General features: G+C 38.2%; 1 protein-coding gene and 1 long non-coding RNA gene across 15 annotated transcripts in view; one reads left to right on the top strand and one right to left on the bottom strand.

The window, feature by feature from the left end:
- Positions 1 to 10024, top strand: part of LOC107052934 — a 92324-nt gene extending 82300 nt beyond the window's left edge. For all 11 annotated transcript variants that reach the window (XR_006938703.1, XR_006938706.1, XR_006938714.1 and 8 more), the window contains 2 exons: positions 4025 to 4145; positions 8592 to 10024. The gene's annotated coding sequence lies outside the window, so the exon portion shown is untranslated. The remainder of the gene's footprint in view (positions 1 to 4024; positions 4146 to 8591) is intronic.
- The window catches only part of LOC101749719, a 94464-nt gene that overhangs the window by 29772 nt on the left and 44313 nt on the right, over positions 1 to 20379 (bottom strand). For 3 of the 4 annotated variants that reach the window (XR_005858376.2, XR_210412.5, XR_006938719.1), the window contains exon 9: positions 19011 to 19068. This is a non-coding gene — a long non-coding RNA (uncharacterized LOC101749719). Of the gene's footprint in view, positions 1 to 19010; positions 19082 to 20379 lie in introns of all 4 variants that reach the window. The other variant, XR_005858378.2, reaches the window with a different exon arrangement.

Raw genomic sequence — 20379 nt, 5'->3', positions numbered from 1 at the left:
CCCTTCATAGCACTCTGCTGTAGTCCAGGTTTAGGCAGAGAGCCATATAAATTCCACATTAATCTCCTCGAAATTTAGATGTGATAACGTACAAGCACTTGGATGCTTCAGTAACCACCCTTTTGTAGAATATTCCACTAATTCGTCAAAGAATTAGGAGTTCTGTGCTTTCTTCAAGCTGAGAATGTTTGAACCCATATCTTTTGTATGTTATGGAAGTGCTTAGGCCATGAGGTATTCTGGTTAACTTGTTCTCCACCCTTTCTCTTGAAGTACGGCCAGAAATGCTGCATCATGGGCCAGGAGGAATACAGCCAAGAAGAAACCTGACTCTAACTTAAGGTTCAGGCATTTCATTAGAAAAGGAAGAAAAAAATAACAGGGATGCCAGCACTCATCCCTAGTACTTGTGCACATTATATAACTATTAAAACAGTCCTGAGAGCAGGGTAAGGGCCATAAAGTCCACCATTATTAAGGACTCACATGAGAAGACAACTAAATATGTACAGTCTTTTTCTGCTTGTAATAGCTCTGTGAAATACAGTTTCAATAAATCTTAAGTCCTTTCTCAAGCCTATAGGTTATGCTGTTGTAACTTTTTTTTTTTAATTAACACTTGATTCCTGTTAGGACCTTTTGAACATGTTATCAAGTGCTTGGTTCCCAACCAAATCATCACCTTCTAGCTATTGCACATTTGGAAGACAGTTTACGTAGGCTATTTATTAAGGAAATACAAGTAAGTACACTCATTTTAATCATCTGCCAACACCAAATATGATGCAACACCAAAGGTTAAAATAAGATGCAGAGGACACATTTCGTGTAAAATTTTTAGAGTGTAGTTATCAGTGTACTCACAGATCTACACTTACTGCTACTTGCTACTTCATATCTGATACCTATCATTCAAATAACTAAATATAACTCCTGCTACTCTCAAAGAGAGACATACTAAGTAAACAAGGAAGATTAAAAGTTGAATAGGAAATCAAAGGAAAAAGGAGCAAGATGACATACCCCCCAAAAACCAAAAAGCAGAGACTGAACCAGTAAGACATTTTATGTTTACAACACCCCACTCAGTGCCTAGTATGCTATATGTAGTTCCATATCTGGATATGTTTTGCCTCTTGACATACATAAATTCCATAAAATCACTGTTTATATAAAGTGCTCCCTTTCATGTAATTAGGCAAACTACTAATTTTGTACCATAAGAACAGTATAAAGTGATATAAGAACACATAAAGTGCTTTACAGTGCTGCAGGACTCACTGACTTGCCTTCCAAAGAGAAACATAAGCCTTATTTGATCTACAAGAATGGATGTTTACATAGTCTATACTCTGAATGTTTATATACATGTACATACAATCATAGAATTGCTCGGGTTGGAAGAGACCTTAAAGATCATTAAGTCCAACTGCAACCTAACTATACTACCCTAACAACCCACCACTAAATCGTGTCCCTGAGCACCATATCCAAACAGTTTTTAAATGTATACATATATATGAGAAATTCTTCTATTCATAACTGAACAACATTCCCACTTAATAGTAAAGTATTAGACTCTTTGAGAATATTGTTCTATAAGGACAAATTTAATCCTGTCTGAAGGACAGAATATCTTCTTGGGTCTCCTTCAGCTTTGCTGCATATGCAATTACTAATTTGAGATTCAGAAAACAGAAACAAAGAAGAGGAAGCTCACTAAACAGTATTTTGCTTGAGAAACGGGAAAAAATCTCCCTAAGGTATTACATGAAAGACAGTGGAAAATCTTGACCTTTTTGTGGTCAGGATTAAGTTTAGACCATACTGTATATGATACAATCTCCTACTTGGGCATCTTTTTAAGGGTCAGCTGCTCACAAAGAAGGTTAACATTTACTGGCATGTACAAAATGGGCACTGCAAAACCTCAGTCAACTGGAAACCCCTGTCAGTTGAATGCCTAATTAGATTACTTCAGCTTAATTACGTATTGTATTTAATAACAATTTAACAGAGGCTAACTAATATACTTTAAATGTCTTGGTTTCAACATGATGCTTAGCCCAGAATAGTCTATGTCTTATGTACCAGTTTAAACATTGCTCAGTTCCCACAAGATGTCAACTATTTATTTCTATTTTTGAACAAAAAGTGAATAGTTGCTATAGCAATTGTTACACTATAGCATGTTTAACATAGCATATTACATCATAACAGTTCAGAATAATGAGCTGATGTTTTAAGTATTTTGTCACCTGCACAGTAAAAGCAGGGGAGAACATGCCCAAGAAAACTTGAAAACCACAGCCTTCCTGCTGACACATGGTTTGACATTATGTTTAGGAACAGCAGACAGAAGATCTTCTGGACAGTTTTCAAACTGTACTAAGGAAAAAAAAGATACAAAAAGAAGGAACCAAATGCATTTAAGATGTATAATTAAGTTTCCTAAATTGCTCATTTCAACTGTGTGAAAATATAGTTCTTCTCAGTTCATGCATGAGCTCTTCCAGAACACTGCTATGTAACTCTGGAGCAGCCTGAACAAAATAAAGCATATAATGGCGTACTGATTTGCTCTGTGTTTTGTCACTTATACACATGTAATTATTCACAATAGAAGCTCTATTAACTGTACTGGGTAGAGTAATGCTTGACATAGGTCTCTGCCAAGCATCTTCAGGGATTTCGACACAAACAGAAGCAACTGAGACAGATGGATCTCTAACCTGTACTTCTGAGATGTTCCTCAGACCATCAGGAAGCACCAGGCAACTGCAGGGAAAAACAGGCCTTTGCAGTTATCACACAAGATAGTAGAGAGGTCTCATAAAGAGAAAAGCACGTATGTGTGAATTTTTTTTGTGTGTGTTACATTCAGTTGACTAACGTTATGCATGCACAGAGAAAAAATTTTCCATTTTCCATTATTTCCATTTAAAATTAAATAAAAACTTACTTAATCTGTGGAAGCGTGCACAATAACAAATTGAATGCAACAGTGCAAGAAAAGGAATCCATCTGATTCTCATGAATAGATGGAACTCCTTAATTGCTCCCCTTTCCAGTTCTTGCTTGGTCAATTCATTTTTGTTCCTTGGAAAATTCCTTATAATGTGACCATGAATCTGATCAACATATTTGAGTAACAGGAAATAATACAGAAAGACTGAAAGTGATTGCTTGACTAAAAGGTATTTCTTTACTACCCTTGCCCAGATATCTTGCCCATCCTAATTCAATTAGGAGTAGTAGTTGGAATGTTTCAGATTACTGCAATTGCTTCAGCAGAAGGGGAGAAAGGTAATAGAACTGAACTATGTGAGACTTACCTAAAGCAACTCAGTTACATGTTCTAAAATAACTCTGTTACCTATACCACAGCATAGTGGTGATAGCTATGTTGGAAACTGCATTTATAAAGCACCTTTGACCACTTCACCTAAACCTAGATCACTAATCCATCTGGCCCAGGACAATTTCCAACACTCAATCTGTCAACAGTTCCAAGCAGCTGCCATCTCAAAAATAAAGCCAGACTTCCAGACAAATGTCTTCTTTCCCTCAAGATGTGGAATTGTTATTTTCTTCCTCCTCTCATAAATTCCACTGTTGTGATGTGGGATCAGTAACTGGTCCTTGACAAGGCGACTGAAGAAGTGGCAGATCCAGTAGCTGATAAACCATTTTAAACTGAGATAAAAGATTAGTCACACTCATGATCTGGGACTCCCAATCCTAAAGAAATATGGGAATAATTTCTGCCCCAAATAAGCAGTGAAACATTATACTCAAAACTGCAAAAAGGGTCCTACTTTTGACATTTTCAGAGATTTTAAGATATTTTTGCTTACATGCTTATGGATACTCCTATGCTCCATTTTCATTGGAATAGTGCAGTCACTGGAAATTAAATGTGAGAAGAAGTGATGAGAGGAGTTTGAGTGAGAAAAGAGTAAGAAACTCCATTGGTCTCTTCTACTTCAAGTTTCTATTCACAAAATTTTCATTTTTTAAACAGAGGCAGAATTATATACCTGGGTTAAAAGCAAGAGCATCCACAGGTATGGACTAAAGGGTGGTTGTGTGAACACACACCTTCTACAGAACAGAGAAGAATTGTGAAGGCCTCTTCCCTCTAGGTGAGTACCTCAAGCACCCATCTCCTGAGCTGGGGGAAAGCTGTCGCAGCTTTTAAGAAGGGATGAAATCCTTCCTCAGCACATCCTGTTAGTTCTACCATGTTTGATCATTCTGTGTCCCTAAGCTTTGAAAAGAAACTTATGATGAAAACACCTTTTTGGTGATTCTTCCTTTCACTACTCCTATTGCCTCAGCCAGATTGTGAGGGTCAGCACTATGCTGAAAGCCCTGAAGGGCTATGGCTACATCAGCAGCTCTCAACAATACCTATTGGCTTAAGTACAGCTCCCTTCTTTCAAACCATTCCTAGGTGTAGAACTAGTAATTTCAAATATTCCTGAATCAAGATGTCTAAGATACACCACAGAGACGTCCTGGTAATACAATGTCCAGAACAGCATCTGCCCTGTGCTTTTAAATCTGCTCATAGTACACTGCTACAGAGGATAAACATATCTACATTTAGAAGTAGTAGTTAAACTTGCGCAGGGGCTCAACAACAAAATTTTAAGATTTTTCATTAAGCAGAGATCTATTTTCTTCCAGTTGGCTGACATTTTCAACTTGAAGTAAACTGATTTTCCAGTTGCAGAAAGGGAAAACAGCAATACCAATAAAACTGTTTAAAATATGCTAAAAACATTTTAAGTCATTTCCCCTGTACTCCTCAGAAACATTGCAATAGCAGCTAAGTAGTGGTTGGAAGTATGGTTTTATTTGTATTGATGTTTCTGTTACCCAGGTCTTCAAGACACAAGCAACATGATTAATGCCAACAAACGCCAGCAGCTTTTACGTGTAGCACCAGAAATAAAGACATAAAACCAAATGCAGCTATTCCATACCAAAACCATGAACTTTATCATATTGAATGTATTTAAATCGGGGATTTTACTTCTGCACATCACATGCCATGCAGAGCTGCTGTTAGAGCCAGTTCGACCTAGTTCTCCTTTCATTGAGATGGAGTTGAAAGTACCGAATACTAATGAGGCCATCTAAAACAGGCTTAAGCACAACGCCTTCCAAAAAAAAAAAATTCTTTGCAAGGAGGAAATGAAATATAGAACCAGACATTTATTGTATAAATCAATAATATTTTACATGATAGTTAAAACAACCTCTAAGAAAATACTCTTTCTGGGTTTTTGAACCATCCCACAGAATTTAATGATAAGATTTCAGCTGCTGCATAAGATGCAGGAACTTAAAAATAAAAAACCTATGCAAAACATATATGGTATTTCAAGTCACCAAATGTTTTTTATTAGTTTGTATGAGACCTTATTAAGTGGCAGTGTAAGTACAACAGTTTAATTAACTTTGTGTTCTATCAGGTTTTTTTCATCTCTGGGACATGCTATTTAGTAAGATCATTTTCTTCTTCATGAACTTTCCACTAAAGCAAACATAAAAAACTTCAAAACTTTCCTGGAAACAATCACTGCTGTTAAAGAAAAATTGGTGATATCAGTTATTCCAGACCAAGTTCCTTGTTCACTTTTTTTTTTTAATAGATCTGTTTAGAGAACACACTCCACACAATCTGGATGTTGTGAAATTATGCAGTTTATATTTGTTGTGTTTACACAACTAGCTGTGGATAAGAAAAACATTAAAAAAAAAACACGTGAGCACTAGCAAAAGGGAGCTTTCCTTTAACAAATCCAATTTCAAGATATTAAAAAGAAGAGTTCATTGTCTGTTGGTTAACTGATATTGCTTCAGTCTCAAGATGTGCCAACATCAGAAAGCTTTGGTTTATGCTTAAAGCTTTGGTGACTGCATAGACAGTATCAAAGAATAGGAAGTGCATTAATCCACATAAGAGAATAAAACCAGAGAGTGGAAATTCGTGACTGCTATGACAAAATAACTCCTTAACATAAACCAAACATCTTTCAGTGTTAAGTTTGGTGCTGTATTAGCTGCAGTAGAAGTTACAGCCCAATTATTGCTTGTTGAAGTATCCCAGAACTTCATTTTAACAGTAGTATTTCAGAACTTCTAAGATACAGAAACTAATGTTGTTATTCATATGGTGTAGAAAAGTCAGGCAGTTGTTTCTTTCAGAGCAGAGCTGGTTGTTCAGAGTTTTGGAAGAGTTTTGTATTCAACAGTATCCTAATGTGGGACCAGCTTTTGAGAATTCAGTAGTGCTTGAAAATAGACCTAAGAAGTAATCCTGCTTTTAGTTACAGATCCATGACTATAGGGGATCCTGAGTGTAACACTATAATGTGATAGCAAGTACAGCAATAATAGTAGAGTAGTAAAGTTTTCAGCTACAGCAAATAAAAACAAGACAAATGCAGCAGCCATGGACCAACCGACCAACCGACCAACCGACCAACCGACCAACCGACCAACCGACCAACCGACCAACCGACCAACCGACCAACCGACCAACCGACCAACCGACCAACCGACCAACCGACCAACCGACCAACCGACCAACCGACCAACCGACCAACCGACCAACCGACCAACCGACCAACCGACCAACCGACCAACCGACCAACCGACCAACCGACCAACCGACCAACCGACCAACCGACCAACCGACCAACCGACCAACCGACCAACCGACCAACCGACCAACCGACCAACCGACCAACCGACCAACCGACCAACCGACCAACCGACCAACCGACCAACCGACCAACCGACCAACCGACCAACCGACCAACCGACCAACCGACCAACCGACCAACCGACCAACCGACCAACCGACCAGCTCACCTTCAGAAGGCCTCAGACATGCAAGTATCTCCCATAAGATACCCTCACCTCCACTACCAACCCTTAAATGAGATCTGGGAAAGGGTGGATCCTGGCTCCACCCCCTTCCAATCACTTAGGTGAATTGGATTCACCTGAGCTCCCCTGGATTGGCCCTGCCTTCCTACCAGGTGCTCAATCACTGCTTCAGGCCATGACTTAGCATTTCTGCTACATTGAGGAACTAGCCACTGAAACATCTTTTGTGTGATTACCATACATTCCCCCAAAAAGGGAGTGGTGTGGCAAGAGGTATGATGAAGGTAGCCCAAATGGTTTGAGAGAAGGATGAGAATCAAAATAGCTTTAGCTTAGAAGCTTCCTAGTTGATGGGAATAAAGACTGCAGAAAACTGTACTCAGTCACACTTTTTACACCCCACTAAAAATATGAGTGTAGTCACAGTGGATTCATGATGAATACTTTGTAATACCACAAAACCGAACAATGTAAGACCACCTACCTTTGGCCTATGGATAGAGCAAATGTATTGATAGGCATTCACTGTGAAAATATTTTATAGGGAGAGGAAATGTAAGGTTTTCCATGGGGAATATCATTTTCAGAAACTTGCTTCTGTAAAAAGCTTTGGTTTAAGCAATGGCAGAAGATGCTTTGTAGCTATTTATCCCTGCTCTGTGGCTGGGGGAATGACAGCACTCCCATGCATGCCACATAGGAAAGAGGCCAGGCAGCCAGCAGGAGTCCTCACATGAGGAAAGCATTCTAAGGGAAAAGGGGGCTCACTGAGCTTTCCCATTCACTCTTCAGCTTCTGGAGGTGAGATTGCACCTTGGGACAGTAAAGACAGTCAGATTTCTGTTCCTGCTGCATGACGAAAAAGTTAAGATGGTGTGAGCAGCTCACAAGGGAAGAAACCCACATCTGCAGGGTTGACAGTGGCCTTATATGGAAGATTTTTGGCATGGGGCCCCTTTTAGTTCAGGCACGGATGGGATTATGATGAGGACATGCTAATGTTTGCTAACCACAACAGAGCTGCCCTGTTTGACACCACACATACTGAAGAGACTGTAAAAATTCCTTGGGGGCTTTATGGAAAATAGATCTCTGTTTTAATTCTGCTCTGTGATTAGTTACTGCTTTTTATTTATTTATTTACTTATTTATTACACGCACTGATTTATCTGTTTTGTGCAGTTTATACACCAGTTTACTTTCTGTTAGCACAGTAATGCCTCAACGCCATGTGACAACACAGGGCTTTATGTACTAATGGTGCCTACAGAAAGCCTATTGAGAACTTACCATAGTTCACACTATCAGATGCTTTCCTTCCTAGCATTAGATACACCGAAACATCTGTAAGCCTGCCCTGCTAAATAAAAGTGCCTGACTTGTAGAAAAGAATGAATGCAGCTCTTGTAGAGTCTGTGTTTATAGCGTGTCATATGGTAGAGCTTGGTCAGAATATTTTTGAAGTTAAATAGTGTTTAGAGAAGTTCCAAAACAAAAATCAATCCAAGAAAAAATTCCAAATAAAAGATTTCTGGTTTGTAAAATGTTGTCAGCCCTGCTTCCTTTGAGTAAGGTCGCTCTACTAAAAATGGCTTCGTCTGTGTAGCTTTAACTTAGGGGCTTGATTTAAGTTTCTTTTTCAGCTGAAATAATTTCACCCATATTGTGATGCTGTATTATTTCAGAACACCCAGTTCTGCTTGGGAAGAATGTAAGTCTGCCTTCAACTTGTGGATACACAAGAACATACACCTTAATCCATGTAGGAAAACTCCTGGACTGAAATACGTCTCCATCCAAGAAGACTACCTGAGTATCAACAAGTGTGCCACATATCAGCAGTGGCTGTAGAAGACCAAACATCTTCAGAGAAACTACTCTGAGATCATTCTGCTCCTCAACTCCACCACTGAAGCTGAACTGCATCCCTATTTAGCAAGTTTTAATAATCTGCCTCGGAAGAGGATGGTTCCTGAAAACAGATGTATAGCTCTCTTTCAATCACTCTATATATCCATAAATTAATTCCCTTTTTGTTAGGTTGCATGTTATGTTAAGAAGTTCTTTAAGCTAGCTTCCCAAGCAGGCTTCTAACTAACCACTAAGTATAGGTCACAGCAGTTGTGTCCCAGTTCCCCAGCCAGACCACAGACTATGCGGACTCCTCTCCTCTCCTCTAATGGGGCACTTGGGAGTTTCCATTGGTCTGAAGAAGAGTTTCTTGTTGTGAATGTGACTGGTTCTACTTCACCTGAGTCTCATGACAGTGTTTTTAATGATCAAGACCTCAATTTTACTTAAGATACTAAAAAAAATTTCTATCTTCTGTAATAAAAAAAATGAAAAAGTGGAGCCCTTCTAAACTGCAGAATCTAGGATTCAGATAAAATACTTTCCACCACCTTATTTTTAAGGTACTTACAGTTTATACAAAACCTCTCCTCCTTCTTTAGTATCATTTTCCATGTGTGTTTTTTTTTTTTTTTTTTGCTTTTTTTTCCAAGAGAAAATGGAGGTAAGGGAATTCACTTACACTTTTTTACTTATTTTTTTCTTGTTTGAGGCTGACAATAGGCATTTGCCAGCCTTTTGACTATAACTAAAATCAGGGTCATGCTGATTTCATTAGAAGCGAAATAAAGAACAACTAGTCTCAAAATGGCAGCAGCTACCAAATCCCTCCCAGAAGAAAGTCAGGTCAGCATGCCACGATGTATCTGAACCCAAGACAATGGGAAGGTGACTTCTTTCTCATCACACTCAGGACAGTGCTAAGGGAAAGGCTGGGATGAGACCCTCAGAGGAGGCACAGCCTGCCCGACAGTATGGGCAGCGTTTGGTGGATTTGAGGAATTTGCAGTGCATGCCATATCAACTGTTTCCTCTAAGTATTTCAAAAGGAGTGCAAGAAGCTTTGCTTTTCCCTCTCATAAGCCCTACAGTCTGAAGGTAACAGTCTGATGCTGGACAATACGGGATGTTCATTTCTTGTGTAACTCTTAGCTTTTTGCTTGTGTAATTTTAGATGATATGAGTAATTGTTTTTTTCCTGCTTTCTTTTCTGTCTTTCTTGCATCAGTGGAAATAAAATATCAGAAGTATGGGAATACTGTAGCAATTGGAAAGAGTGAAAACAGTGGTTTTCTTGGAATAAATTTTCATGCTACAGGGGTTAGAAGCAAATGAAGCTAAAAAATGACAAAAGAGAGCGCCCTTATACATACATTTTCTCTTATTCCATTCTTAGCTATCAAAGATCTGAAGTTACTAAATTTACTGCAAAAACAATTATTTTTCCAGTCTCTGGGCAGACGGGTGAAGGATTAGGGTTCTACTGCATGATTGGTTTCTTTCTATTATTATTAGTAGTAGCAGTTTTAGTGCTGTCAGTATATTCAGTGCCTTTTTAGTTTGGCTTCTGTTGCTCAAGAAGGATTGCAAAAGACTTATTTCTGTTCTGTACACCCAAGGAAGTACTGCTTGTTACTAGCAGGAAAAGATGTGAAGCTCTGAGAAGGGAACTTGCTGGTCTGTATTTAACCATACCATTCTGAAAAACACATTTCACCAAGGAGTCATTCACACAGTTTACTAAGGGGAAAAAAAAATACCCTGCAAATTAAATAAGGCTTCAAATAAAACAAATCATCCTTGGAGATGCTACTGGGAATTGTTTCTTTCAGCTCACCCAAGAAAAATTACTTCCAAGTTATTTGAAATGTCAGATTATTGGATTGAAAGTTAGAAATACCTCTTTAGCAAAAACTCTCTTTTCTTTATCCTCTTCCTCTGCTTTTCTTTTCCTTTTTTTATTTTTATTTTTATTTCATTTTGGGAACAATGTTTCAATTAAATTACAGACTTATTTTCTAAACAAAATAATTTCTTACAAGTATAGCTGAGAAATCAGTTTATTTTATGTAGGAAAATGGAATTAATGAGTTTAAAACTCATATCCAGTAAACAAGATTATTTTTTTTTACAAAGACATACCCTTAAAAAGTGGTAACTTTAAGAATTGTTCTTGATAATCAATTGCAAATCCTAATGAAAACTCCACTAATGCAGACATTTACGAACATGGCATACAGGCTCTTGTTCATTGCTGGCAAAAATGCACAGCTAATGGTGGTGAGTGTTCTAAAGAATAGTATTTTGTAGCTGAGAATTTGCTCTATCTATTAGCATTATTGTTACGTCCTTTTTCTTTTTTTGTTCATCTCACTCTCTCTTATGTTTTTGGGGTCTTTTTAGGAAACAATTTTTCATTTGAAAATCTCTTCATTTTTAATTCTGTCAGTTAAAAAAGCAGTACTTGGAGATTTAACCTTTTTGGATTACAGGAACATTTTATCTAACTTTGTTAGACATGAAATGAAATTTTCCAGACTATTTGGTTCCTACAATTGTTAGGGCAACCCAAAATAGCTTTTCTGCTTCAATTTTTTATAAAGTAGTCAACAAATTTGTTCTCCCTTTTCCAGCATTCCTTTTTATCTGGAAAGTCTATCTTTGACTTGATGATATTTAGTAGTGTTAATAATTTAAACTTTCTGGATCTCTTTCAGCTACTCCAGATTTTGGGAAAACATTTACACCATTAGAAATAAACCCCAGTTGACTCACCTCCTCCAACTTCAGAATCTGCACTGAAACAAACGTTACACAGAAACATTACATTTTATTTACCCTATCTTCTAATACCATGAAAGCAGCAATAGGTACGGCTCTAAACAGTAGAGGAACAACCAAGTTCAGTGTTAACAACTTTTTCATTTTGAAAACTAAGGCCATAAGCAACAGTAAAGAATTTACATTATACTTCCTACAGATAACGTTCTTATTTCACAAGCTGTTTGCGCCTGGCAAGATGCCCCACTCACCAGGCCATGAAATTCACAGACACTCATTCCTGCTACCACTGAGTAACTTGAATGTTGTATTTTGGCTGAGAAGAGTGACTTTCCAGCTGGACAACAGTCTGTAGCACTTAACATTTACAGGAATATGCTACATAACAATGTTAAAAGAAGAAGCAGCAGCTACTGAAACTTTGGCGCAGTACCCACAACATACAGTAGCTTGCTTCATTTGCTATAACACTGTAGAAAAACAAGAACGCACGAGGTAACTTGCCTGATATTTCTGAGCTCTGAGTAGGAAACTACCCAGGATGGAAATGACTAATACAAAGGTATTACATCCTTGCCTTCTCACACAGCAACGTGTTTGCTGATCACCCATAGCAGAGGTACCACCTGGCATCCTAAACTGATTTGATGTAACCCTCGATACAACTCGCTGCAGCCTGCAGTACTGCCTATTCTCTTTCCCCTGTCCTATGATTTGTGACATGTCTTGGTCACTTTCCAGTTTTGTCACAGGCTTCCTTTGTGCCAAGTTACTTACTCTGTATAAATAAGTTACTGATTTTATGTTCTTTGCATTTGCAAAGCAGCCAGTTCTCAGCCCTTTCTCTCTATTTTCTGTAATCCTGGGGCTGCTGCTGCTTTCCAGTTTCAGGAGGGCATCTCAATCTCAGAAATTCTTCTTTTCACCAAAAAACAGTGGGGCACCAATTCTTACTGTGATCCCTATCCTCTGCAGCCAGTACATGCCTCAACTATACTGGAAAGAACTCAATGTACATCTCCTTCCAGTCCTCCCCTGCCCTGGTGTGTTAGAGAATAGCTGGTGGTAAGACTGAACAATGGTTAGCAACGGTGACACAATTACTGTGACGTTAGAGGCCATATTAAAATTACTGATCCATTGTTTCCATCATGTTTCTTTAGCATCCAGTGAAAAAACTGCTCTGCGTCCTTCTACTCAGGTCTCAATATTTTAATCCATTCTCATTTTTCTGTGATATTTTCTTCGGCCTCTTCCTCAAAATACACTTTTGTGACATTCCCTTCAAACCACAGAAAGCAGTCAAGAAGGGCCAGAGAGAAGGAACTTGCCCCACCTCTGCAATCAAGCCCCAGCAAAAGTCAGAGAAATCAGGGTGATGAATGAACAGATTGTTAACTCCAAGCCCTCAGTGCACCTGCTTGTGCCTTGTTGCTTGAGTATTTTTTTCACCCGTAGCATATGCAACCTAAGTCATGTTCTTTGGTGTGGGGGTCTCATGTACAGATGTGCCTTTGTGTGATTCTGTGACACTGGCCAGCTGAGAGGGACCTATAAAGAAGTCTCTGATCTTTTATGGAAGCCTGAGCCTATCTCTTCTGGAAATCAGACTCCTCTAAGAATTCATCTTTTCCAGTCTCTGTCACTCTGGCAAGCTGTGGGCAGGTTGTGGAGAAATTTTTAAAATGCAATTAACACAAATAATTTCCAGGATTATCCGGGATATAAGCAATTCCACTAGCAGTTTCCAAAGCAAGGCTTCTGCCTTTTTCTGTAAACCATTGTTGAGAACTCCCTCAGAAATCTCACCCTCAATTTCTTTACTATTTTCTTTTCCAAATACTGCAGAATCTCTGCAAAACAGGAGAGTCCTGAGGAGAACAAGTCAAAAAGTAGGCTACATAATCACAAGAGATGAAAAAGAATTCTGGAAATGACCCTATTCACAAATCTGATACCAATCATCTGCAATAACACATGAAGTTTTGAGAAGAAAACCAAGTTTTGTCTGAATGTTTAACAACAAAGAGAACATACTAATTAGTTTGAAAACAGTAAAAAACAAGAAGAAGGGGGGAAAAAAAGAAAAAGAAAGAAAGAAAAAAAAAAGGGAAGTAGAGCTCAAACAATCTCTATTCAAAAGTTTATTCCATAACAAGTCTCAAAGGAGCCTTCGGGACTGTGGTCCCCATATTTCAGTTTGCCATGTGTTCCATGAAAAATTTAGATCTGAAGACTTGTGGAGTTCTTGATTGTTCTTTGCACATTGGCTTTTGTTCTTGCTTCCATGTTTTACCCAACACCTCAGCAGTATGATCATTCCCTTAGGACTTGGAAAACCTGTTGGGTTTTATTTCCCCTCCTTTTGTCTAACAGAATTCTGGCTTAGAAATCTCTCTCAAAAAAATTTCTGGAGGGTAACTTGGGAAATCTTGGGATTATAGGGGCCTCCAAATACTTCTCTGGAAACTGTTTCATTTTGAGTGGAGTAATTAAATACTTGTTAAGCCATTGGCCTTCAGGTTAGGGAACTTGCCTGGAGGGGGCAGATGAATATTTCAGACTGTTCTGATTAACAGTTCACTATTTTAAGCTAAGCCAAGTAGGGAACAAATCCCTAGCACTCTCCTTCCAAGTAAAGCTTACTTTAAAGTCTCATTCACACACTGCTTTGCTTGGTCTTCCTCCTTTACATGCCACTCCTAGCTAGTTGAGAGTTATGAAGACGGTTCCAAGGAAAGCTGGGATTTCATGGTCAACATTTCCTGTTGCCTGGCTTTGGTGGCTCTCCAGGCACTGTCAGCCTTTGCAAAGGAGATTTGAATGTGCCCCACATAACAAGTCTAATGAATCAGAGTATCTATAAATAAGTTTCTTCTGTGGATATCACCTCTAACTGATTAATTTTCTTACAGTTTACCAAATTTCTGTTCAGGTAAGAATGAGAAAACTGTCTGCCAATTTCAACAAGCTATGGCAAGCATTTTGCTACCAGCAATATACATATATGGGTTAGAGGCTGCGAGATACCTTGTGCAGGACCTCATCTTATCTAAAGCACAAAAGTTGAAGTTCAGCTTTTCCCCCTTTCAAAGCATGTCAATCACATTGTTTGAGGCAATTCACACTCAGTACGTAGAAAATTCATTTACATTCTTTGTACATTTTTTCCTGAAGTTTCCCAATTACTGAAGAAGTGTCAAAGCTACCATCTTCTGGAAGATTTTTTCCAAGGGCAAAGAATTCTGATGGATTTTTTTCTAGCAATACTACAAATAGGCTTCTCCTTTTATTATTATTATTATTTTTTTTTTTTTCACAAAGTCAGGGAACAAATTGAGAGAACAAGAAAAAGCAATTAAAGATTGTTTTCAGACTTCTTTATTCCTACAGGTCTGCATGTTTTGAGATGGGGGATCCATCCTTCATCCTTACTTTTTTGTATGTTGTTATGTTGCAGCGGCTACCACTGCTATTACTAACACTTCTTTTTTTAGTGGTAGATGTTATAATACATAAAATCATCCAATGCTACATTTCCGAACTACATTCCAAAAGATAGGTTGGCTTTGAGAAATGCGAACAACTCTCTTCCTTTAAAAACTGTGATTATGGATAAAGCAAAGGGACCTATGTGTTTGCAAACTGTTAAAAGTTTTGCCTGCCTGATTCTAAAATGTCCCTGCAGAGCTGTTGTGATCTTCCTGGAAAAACGGAGAGGATATGAGAATGAATTACATCTACGATGCCATAAAGCTGAGAAACAGAGAACTTTGACTGAGTGTGAAAGTGATGACTCACAACAGATTCCACCTTGTTGTCTGTGTTACTCTTTAAAAAAAAAATTAAATTTGCTATGAAAGCAAAATAAATAACCTTTAATTGGTGCTCATACTGTGAAAACCAAAAAGCCCAATTACGTTTTTATGTATCTTCAAAATAGAGAAACCAAATTCCAAAAAAGTAGGTCTGAGGCCTCTATTTATAGACAAATCCTTCATTTTCTCCTTTATGTCTTCTTCAGTGATTGTCCCAGCTCCTACTGTCTAATAGCGGGCAATCAGTGCTTTACAGAAATGAGGTTCTGCAAATTGCCAGCAGCTAAAGGCTGATTGTCAGAGAAGAGGATGATCTTCATTTTACCTAGACAAGCAGGCAACAACTCCTAGCTAGAATAACTGCTTGCTCAAAACCTTGTCTGGTTTATTAATAACAGTGTGACTGATATGAGCCACAGATGCAGTGGAGGATTCACAACAAAAGGACATTTGTTCTTTCTAAATAGGAAAGTGTCACTACAGATTCAAAACCAGAAAAACATACCAAAAGAAGTATTGCCTTTGTTAGCAAGGCTGTAACAATTCCTCCTTGCCTCTTGTTATGCTCAAGTTTGTTCAGATCCTGACTGAAATGGTACAGCAAAGAACTTTGAATGCACTGAGCTAAACAGTTTCAAAGCAAGGCATCACACACACACACACACACACACACACAACAACAGAAAAAGAAACACTGCTGAAGCACATGATATGAATATTTGGCCACATCACTTTGTCTCATATAATGTTAAAGTGAACACTGAATCTTGGAACAAACCCAGCCAGCTGAGGGCAAAGGTTTTCATGGCAATATGCTAGTAACCAATCTGTTCCTTTTTTTAAACATTGGTACTTTTCTGTCTGCAAGCTGACCCATTCCTTAAGCATATAGACACATCACTTAAGGATTTAATAGTCAGAGACACTGAGAAACTGTCCAGATCCCTCTTTGACAGATCAAGAGACAACTCCAAGAGGCTGAAATACTACTGGGATTTGAAATAGCACATGCAAAGAGTCTCAATTTCTTCAGCTAGTTAAAGTGGTTTGTTTCTACAGTTTCGTATGCATTAAAAATAAATGTATAGCAAGTAATATTTTAAAGTAACTTTCTGTTATACTGCTGGCATCATCTCCAAAACAGTCGTATGTCTTAATGACATTCCATTTACTTAACTGCTTTTCTCATTAAAACACAGCCCTGGTGGTACTGATTGCTCAACATTTGACTAGATCACACAGAGCAGCCTGGTCTGAAGAGGCAGGCAAAAACCCAGGGCAGATCAACAACCACAGGGAAGGGAAGTTCCCAGCTAAGAGTTTATCAGGTTGAGAACAATGTGCATTGCCTGATGCACTTAATAGCCAGGAAGTTACTCATCACTGTTAGTGATTCTTGCTGAAAATACTAAAATACTTTCCAGTACTTCATCCAAGTATCTTTCAGCTGACAGTGGATCCAGCACTATAAAAATGGCTATGCACGGTTCTACACATAGAGTTTCTGCAAATGAAATTAAACACAGAAGTTGATGAGGTATCTTCCATTTCATTTTGTTTAGCTGGAGAGCACATTGAAGCAGTGCCTTGAAAAGGATTGTTACAGCACAGTCCAAAATTACACTACACAGTTTAAGACCCCAAGTTTTTGTTTTTTCCTCTCATTGTAAACTGATAGAACTGAGAATTTATACTCTGAGGAGAGGCCCCTTGGTAGGAAAAAATAATGCAAACTTCTCCTATACTCCCAGTATGAAAAAGTTATTTTCATTCAAGCTCTCCCATCACATCACCCTGGAGCTGGAATCTGGTTTTTTGCCTTTGCAGTGAAAATCAGTATCCCCAGATGGTGAAGAGTTGTTCAGGGTGCCCTTCCTCACCTGCACAGAGGATGGTGAGAATGCAACGTCCCTCTGAAGCTCTCTGAGGGCTTGGTGAAAAGATTTCATCTGCACCAGCCTCTGGAGGAGGGCCCTTATGGAACACAAGGTAGATCCAGCCAAAATCTTCCAGGAATATCTGCCAGGCAGAAATGTTCCTCCAGGACATGCATGCAAGGTTTTATTTGTGAAAGGTTCCAGGTGCTCTTACTTTTCAATGATGACCTGTTTGCCCTGAGGCTTGGGGGCTGGAGAAGAGATGCCATTAGCACCCAAGAGCCCATGTCAAAATGGCACCCTAACTCTGTGTCTGTGCTGCATTTCGCAAGATGTGTATCCCAAAGATGGGAAGTTCTGCAGAGTGTTTCTAACCACAAAGCACAAACTGCATGTCCCATCTCTTGTGTTCCTTCTCCAGGAGGCTCGGCTGTGTTGCACAAGACCAGATGTTACGCAATACAAAATCATGACTTCACATACTCTATGTGAAATCTGTGATGCTGATATAAGAAAATTCAAGGAGCTAATGAGGAAATAGATACCACTGCTTAATGCCTCATTTTTGTACTTCATTTTGTTCACAGATCACTCTTTGTGCAAAGATCAAAATTAAAATATGCCTCAACAGGTTACTGTTTGGTCTCAGTGATCTGCAGATCAGGAAGACATGAATAGCGCGCTGCGATCGGACAAGTATAATGAAAACATTTCACTGATGTACCTGGTGATGCCTGAGAATGCCAGCTTTCAGATGAAGCCTTCAGCTCTTTATCTGAGCTCTAATGTTTTGTAGATAAATGATCACATAGTAGTTTTGAAAAGTGCACAGAGACAACCCCAGGTTTGTAACTAGCATTCACTTTCTTAACACATAATATAATATGCAGGGTTGCTGCTGACTGAAGCTTGGCTGTTAATGTTTTCCTGCATAGCCACTATACTTACAGGCACCTAATTCATCTGAAAGCAGTTTTTAGGATTCTGAGAGAGATGTTAAATAAAACTAGATTACTTTTTTCCATTCTGTCTCACATATAAATCTCTATAAATAAATCAATTCTGTGCATGCAGTTTGAAAATAAGCTTTGCTACTGAGTACTTTTAGAGGGTTTTTCACATCCGTACTCAGAGGCAATATCATTTCTCCCTTTAACATGAAGAACATACTGGAAGAGACTGGAAAATCTGCAAAAATTACAGCTGTATCTCAATAGGTAACAAAACTCACATGTACACCTCTCCTGCAGCACTTTCCTGAACACAAATCTGTAGAGCAAAAGTCATTTTGGCACCAGAACTTTCCATGCTAGCACGTCCTCATTGGTTATCAACAGAATCAAATGTTATTTATTCAAGCACTGCTTGTTTTGAATGTGCAAGCAGGGGTTTAATTACCCTAGAGCCTGTAGGCTGTTCCCTGCAAAATGCAATCTCATGTTAGGACTTAATTATTTTTTGGAGAATAAAAAGATCTTGACAAGAAGATAAGTATGAGCTCAGGGAACCAGAGGTCCTGGTCCAAGTCATTTTCCTCTGCTGATTATGGATTTGGTGAAAATCAGATCTAATTTTGGTGAATTAAAATATCTGACAGAACCAGACTCTTTGAATGCAAAGTCAAATAAAGAGGTGCATGTGCTGAGTTAATAATTTCCTGGAAAAATTAATATAAATTAATGAGGCCACCGAATGCCTGTGCAAACCTTCAGTAATATACAGAAAGGGATATGAGGTACAAGCATTTGAGAACAAGATGTATTTTCCATTTACTCACCACTTATCCCAGGGACCACTTTTCTTTGTTCTCTTGTCTAGTTGGACTGTTCTTTCTCCTGAAAAAAAAAACTGAAATAATGTAAATCACGTGCATATGTGTAATGTACAAAATGGCCATTAACTACACATCTAACTTGAGCAAAAATTTGGTGGTCGGTTGACTACTTTTTTTTTTTTTTTTAAGTGGTGCATAATGCTTAATAGAAGTAAAAACAAACAAACAAAAAAAAAACAAACCAAAACAAAACCAACAACCATGAAGATAAACATTCATTAGTGACACACATCATCATAAAAGCTTGACTTTTCAGGCAAGAATATATTAGATTTGGGAGTTTCATTGCTTAATAAATATTTGTTTCCAAAAATTGCAAGAGAGAGAGCTGGGCAGAAGATAATGCCAAGTGCACGTGCTGTCTGTCTCAGACTATTTTTGGTAGCCACTTCAAGTTTTGGAATTAAAAAAAAATATAAAAAAGAAGAGAAACAAGCAACATGCTATTGGATAGAATCTCTGATCTCTTTGTAGAAATGTGCAAAAAATACCTGAGAAGTTACTCACAAGTGTTGTGAACTTCTTAATGTTATGACTCGCTATGCAAGAAATTTTCAAAGTAACAAAATTCTTAAAGAGATCAGAAAAGAACAAAGAGATTCTGTAGAAACAATGGACCAAATATATCTCAAGGATAACCCCACTGAGATCAGTGGAATTGCACTAGGGATATACTTGGCCCAGTGACTCCAGAAATGATGTTAATAAGGAGCCTTAACACTACTGCTAGAGAAATCTCTATTTAAACCATGCTGTGGCAGTTCATGTGAAAAAGTAAATGGGGCCTTCACACGAACTGCACAGCATGTGAGTGTGAATCAACAGGCTATAATAAATTGGTTTGGTTTCCTTCTCCCAGACTTAAGTAAATGTATTATATTGTTGCATTTGAGATGTTATAATGAAGGTTATGTCATTATTTCATTATGTTCAAAAAAGCCTGATTGTGTTCCCCTCCCCCCCCCCTCCCCCCCAAAAAAGGCCTGACATTGAAAAATAGTTCTAGAGAGTCTCTCTTTTTTTTTTCTTTCTCAGATCAAAATTAATGAGTGATAAATCCCTGTTAAAAATTCTATTTGTATAAAACTTGATCTGGTAGGTGTCAATAAGCTCAGAATGAGGAAATATTTTGTAAAATAAAGGCCCCACTTTTTTTTTCAATGGAAAACAAACGGAATGGATTTCTAAAAAATTTTTCTTTGTTATAGAAAGAGAATGATTTAAACAGTGTGAAGGAATGCAGTATCTGGCATCTATGACATGGTATATCCTTAAAAGCTATGGAAAAAAAAAAAACCAACAAAAAACAGAA

This window comes from Gallus gallus, chromosome 3 (assembly GCF_016699485.2).
Source record: "Gallus gallus isolate bGalGal1 chromosome 3, bGalGal1.mat.broiler.GRCg7b, whole genome shotgun sequence".
Taxonomy (NCBI): domain Eukaryota; kingdom Metazoa; phylum Chordata; class Aves; order Galliformes; family Phasianidae; genus Gallus; species Gallus gallus.
The sequence above is the reverse complement of the archived record's forward strand: the minus strand, read 5'-3'. Positions and strand labels throughout refer to the sequence as shown.